The 5,835-nt window shown below is 36.2% G+C and overlaps 1 pseudogene; it reads right to left on the minus strand.

Moving 5' to 3' along the window:
- Positions 1–1,097: 1,097 nt before the first annotated feature.
- LOC100264782 (receptor like protein 21-like) lies at positions 1,098–4,042 on the minus strand (annotated as a pseudogene).
- Positions 4,043–5,835: the final 1,793 nt, after the last annotated feature.

The raw sequence follows: 5,835 nt of genomic DNA on the forward strand, positions 1-5,835 counted from the left end.
ACATTCATACATACCGTAAAACATATGACCATGCTTAGGTATGAGATGATCTACTTGAGAGATTGAAATAGTGAATGCCAATGTATAACCCACGTTTCAAATAAAAATGCTGTATTTTGTTTATAGAAATGAAGGGAGCACACATTATTTGGAAGCAGATCATGAAATCAAGCCTCGGGTTAATTAGTAACTATTAATTGGTAATGATTGGCTCAACTCGAGTTCAAACCATATTGAATTACTTCCCTTCCATCTTAGTTTTCCATAAATGCAATCAAATATGGAAATAAGTAATATCAGTTCAAAATCAATAAACCATTTGCTTTACTGGATATAGAATGTCACCCTGAATATCTGTGTGGACTTCAACCAACTGATGGATGACTCCCTCAAGAAAATCACCTGCCACTTCTTTGAAAACTTGAACCAACAGATGGATGACTCCAACACTCTGTTTAAGGACTTAAATTCATAGATTGATTGCATGCCTTGTGTGTTACATTTGAGGGACAAGACACCAGTCTGTTTTTCTTGTCATTTCTGCCCATAATTAATTTTATCCTTTTCTTTTTTCATAGCATACGATCGCCATAGGAATAAATGAATCTATATGGTAAGAAAAGCGTAATTTATGCCAATTTGGGCAGACCACATAACGGAGTCCTATCATAATTCTTAAGTATTCGACTAGAACTTGAGCTTAATAAGTAATACAGTAAAACGCGAACATAAATATGAAATGTAGAGAGGTTACATTACTTCATTTATTTGAATCCATGTTCCCTTCTCTTCCCATGATCTGTCACTCTCAACCTCATCACAATTTGAAAATTAGCTAGATTCACTGCAATGACCACAGAGCAAAAGTTCTACATAAGAAACAAGAAATAAAAAAAAAAGGAACTAAAGATATAGCATAATCATACAAAGAAGCCAGAAGGAAGATACGCCACCTCTTTAAGCATGATGTCTATTTCTTTCCATCCTCCTTTGCAAACGAGTCACATTCACCGCAATGAACACATATAGCTTATCGTTGGTCTCTTCAACGAACCGAAAATAAGCATGCCTCCAAGACTTCTTTAAAGCCAAACTGCCACAGATAGCCCAAAATCCCACTGGGAAGCCCAATCCCATGCTCATTAAGAACCATAACTTTTCCAACCCATCTTCATCTTGCCCTTCCTCTTTCCCTTCTCCTTTCCTTCTATCTTCCTCATCTTTGAAATCATCATCTGGAGTGGAGCACTCGGTTGACAATGGAAGACCGCAAAGTCCAGGGTTACCCTCATAAATGGATGGATCATTGAATGTCTGGAACTGGTTGGTTGTGGGAATTGGTCCCGACAAGAGGTTATGAGACAGGTTCAAATAATGCAATAAGGTTATAGAAGACATGCTTGGAGGAATTGGGCCTGAAAGGTGGTTGCAGGAGAGGTCGAGAGTTTCTAACGCTTGCATGGCTCCAATCTTCTCAGGAATCTTTCCAGTCAATTGGTTCCGGGACAAATTCAAGGTACCCAGGGTTGACAGATTTGCCATTTGTGGTGGGATCTCTCCCTGAAACTTATTGCTAGAAAGGTCTATCAATTTCACAATTGGGAGTATCTTCGCAAATTCCCTCATTTGTCCCTTCACAATGAGCTCCATGTGATCCCCATCGAGAACTAACATGTGGTTATTTGAATTAGTATCTAATCAGGTCACAGAATTTAAAGCAATCAAATCACCCAAGCACTGTGGGATGGATCCTGACAAATTATTTCGTGCGAGATCCATTATGTGGAGATGAGAAAGCCCACATAGTTGCTCAGGAATATTTCCAGTCAGCATGTTGCCTCGTAGGCGTAGCCGCCGCCAAAATAACATGTTTTCTCCGATCCAGTAGGGTATCTCGCCCGAAAATCTGTTGTTTCCAAGATCAAGATATAAGAGCCCTGTGCGCTTCTGTAAGCTTGCAGAGAGTTGCCCAGAAAGATTGTTGTCGCCCAGTACCAACCTGAAAAGTGAAGGCATTGAACATATCAAACTCGGAATCCCGCCAGACAATTTGTTCATGGATAGATCTATGACCTCTAGTAGTTGCAAATCATTCCAGTGCATTGGAATTTTTCCAGATAAATGATTGTCCGAGAGATCAACAATCTCCAAATTCTTTAGTTTACTTATTGATGATGGGATGCTTCCATTTAACAAGTTACCAGAAACAGCTAGCACTTTCAAGCTTGATAATTCCCCAATATTCAAGGGAATTGGACCTGATAATAAGTAGTTTCTCAAAAAGAGATATGCCAGATTATACCAAAGTGGGATTCCACAATCGAAGCGGTTGGAACTTAAATCCACCATACTGCATACTGATGAGCTGCTAAAGGATAGTGAGTTGGGAAGCTTCCCGCTCAACTGGTTCCTAGAAAGATCAAAATGCTCAATCTGTGGAGATATTTTCCAAAGCCATTCCGGTACTATGCCTGATATACCAACATTTTTTAGGGTTATATGGGTTAGTTCCTTCTGAGTTCTGAGCCAAGCAGGGAATGCAGTGGATAGGTTGCAGTTTCCGATGACAACGGACTTGAGACCGAAGGGAGGATTCCAGTCAGGCCTCACATGGAAAGTCAGAGGCTGCTTTGTTTTTGTTGGTGATAAGAACAATTGGAATTGTCGCAGCCTCATGAGATTCATGAAATGATTTTCAGATATGGTTCTTCCCCATGAATTCAAATTAAGATTCAAGTAGGACAACCCTTCAAGTTGGCCTATACTTTCTGGGATGGTCCCATTCATTGTATTGTTAAAGAGAATCAATTTCTCCAACAAAGACAACCGTCCAATAGGTGGTGGAAGTGAACCCGAGATTAAGTTGCTACTAAGATCAAGAGATCTTAACCTCTCAAGGTTTCCTAAAGAATCAGGTAACTGGCCACTCAATTCATTATCAGACAAATCTATCGATATTAAATTCTTAAAATGGCCTAATGATTCGGGAAACTTGCCACGAAAGCGATTTAGCCTCAAAAGTAATTCCTTCAGGGTACTGTTGCTGCATGTAGACAAACCGTGTACGAATTCAATTCCCTCATCAGAACTAATACCATTTTCTGAAAGATCCAAGATCTCAAAGTTGCAAAGATTTCTCCAGGCATCATGAGGAATAGGGCCTTTAATTCCAGCATGACTAAGCTGAAGGATAGCGAGGTTACTGAGATTAAACAACCAGCTAGGTATGATAGTACTGAAAGTCTGAAATGGTTGTGACTAAGGTCAAGGACCGACAGAGAAGTCAGATTAACAAATGGGAGAGACTGAGGAAATGTACTAAGTTGACATCCAAGCAAAGACAATTCAACCAGAGAAGGAATCGTGTTCACAGCTTGCATCCAATCAGTAGTTGCCTTTCCAAGGTTACACATCTCAAATTAAGGTATTCCAAGGAAGAGAGGCCAGAAAGCCAATTTATATTAGAAACCCAACTGTCTTGACAACTTTGTCTGGCATATGACCATGCAAAGAGATCAAGATGTCTCAAGTTGGACAAATTTCCAAGATGAGGAGGAACCATTCCACTGAATGCTGCTCCACGGGGATTGAGGTATGTCAATTTTTCAAGCGAGCCTATGAAACTTGGGATTGAAATATTTTGGAAATTGTTCATACTCAAGTCCAAGTAATTCAAATATTTCAAGTCAACTAAGGAATCACTTATCTGACCACCCAAGTATGTCGAGCTTAGAGCCACTACGTCTGCTTCATAGTCCCCTGTTGAATCGACATTAATGTTTCTAAGGTCTAAGTTCATGACATTTCCTGTCTGATTGTTGCAACCCACACCTTGCCATGTGCAACAATCCGTGCCAACCCAAGAAGAAAGCCGACCCGAAGGATCCTTCAGACCATCTCTGAATTTAAGAAGTGCATTCCGCGCAGCCTCAATGCAAACCACATTCGTTTCACCACGACTGGAATTGATAATAACGGCTTCGAGCAAGAGAAATTCTGAAAATACAGCAAGCAAAAAAAGAAGAGTTTTTCTGCTGGCCATGTTTGCAGTGAAAACTAGAAAGCTGTACACTGCCAAGTTATTGATTGATGCCGTATATACCAATGGGCCTTATTGGAGTCAATTTATTTAATTATTTTGAGACAAGCTCCAAAAACATTAAGTCAATAATTAATAACTTGTCATGTTTTAAAAAAAGTAACACCCTTTTAAACCTACATTCAAAAAATAAAAAATAAAAAATTAATTGGCAGGTTCGGCCCATTGACACGTCTGTGTGAGATGCTGGAGTCATTTGGCACATTTCTTGTCATTGGGTTGAATTCAAATCCTTCTCAAGGCCAGTAGCTTCTTACTTTTCAAAGGTAATGGTAATGCGACCAAATATGAATTGCTCTTCTACATGAGAGACACCTCATGCAAATAAATTAAGATGCTGTCGCAGGTCATTTATTAACTAGGAAAATAAAAGAGGGTCAAGATGCCATATTAAAAAAAAAAAAAAGGTTCATCTTTTGCTCCATTTACATTTGGTAGACTAGAGACATGGTTAAGTCAAATTAAAGCCAAGATGCTGCCAGTCTTTAAAGACATTCATTATTCATAAACAATAATTAAAAAAACAAAAGGAGTTAACCCACCTAACATTGTGGAGACGAGAGATTTGGTCGAGCAGAAGGGTCAAAGATGCCAAAAAGAAAGTTTATCTTTTGCCCCACTTATATGGTATGCCAAAGACATTCGTTATCTAAGGAAAAAAAAATGACGAAGAGATTTAAAAAAAAATATGTTAAAAATAAAATAAAATAAAAGCAGCTTTATCTTTTAGAATAACAAACTAAAAAGAATTTTAGTTTTTAGCCCAGGTAAGGGGAAGATTAGAGACCTAATTGGGTTAAGAGATGCCTCTAGTTCTTTAAAGTGATCGTGGAAAAGAAAAAACAATGATATGGTATTTTATAAAACTGAAAATTAAATATTAAAATAACCCTAGGGTTGAATTAATAGAAACAAAAAGTATATAGTATATTATCTTATGTTTAAGTATGAAATGTAATTTGACTATTCGATAATGAAAACTAATGAAGTCTCAAAATGGTTCATTTTTACAAATTTAATTTTATGCTTATCATATAACATCTTCAAAAATTTGAATATTGTACACAATGTCTCCTGAAAATAAAAATCTACTATGTAAATGAAGTGATTAAATTTTTATTTAATAGCACAATTTCCCATACTTAGGTTGATTTTTTATTTTTTATTTTGAAAAAGTCATTTTTTATTCACAACTATTTTTTAACCATCATTTATATCAAAAGAAAATATAAATATTTAAAATTTTTCTTGGTAGTTACCTTCCATAAAAAATAAAAAAATAAAAAAGAAAAAAAAAGAAAAAAAAGAAAAAAAATGATATCAAACCTTCATTCTCCTCAAGGAAAATGAAATAGAAAAGTAAGAATTAAACATTAAGTAGAATTTCAAAATATTTTCCTAAAAAAAAAAAATGGAAAGTTTGAGAAAGTATATTTGTTAATAATTTGAAACTTAAAAACTAATTTAATTAATACTAGAAAGTTATAGAACTCAATAACATTAGAAAGTCATAGACCAAAATTTATTTAAAATGACTTTGTTAATTTCTTCTATATATCATATTTTTATAAATTTTTTTACTAGATAAATAAACTCCAAATCAAATAAGATTTAATGTGTTAGATTTATTAATGGTATTATTGAATTTGTTAGATGAAAATGAATTTTGACTAGCAATTGTCTAGTGGTGTGTAGGGATGGCAATGGGGCGGGTCATTTCGGGTACCCGCCCCGCC

Source organism: Vitis vinifera, chromosome 1 (genome assembly GCF_030704535.1).
Source record: "Vitis vinifera cultivar Pinot Noir 40024 chromosome 1, ASM3070453v1".
Taxonomy (NCBI): Eukaryota; Viridiplantae; Streptophyta; class Magnoliopsida; order Vitales; family Vitaceae; genus Vitis; species Vitis vinifera.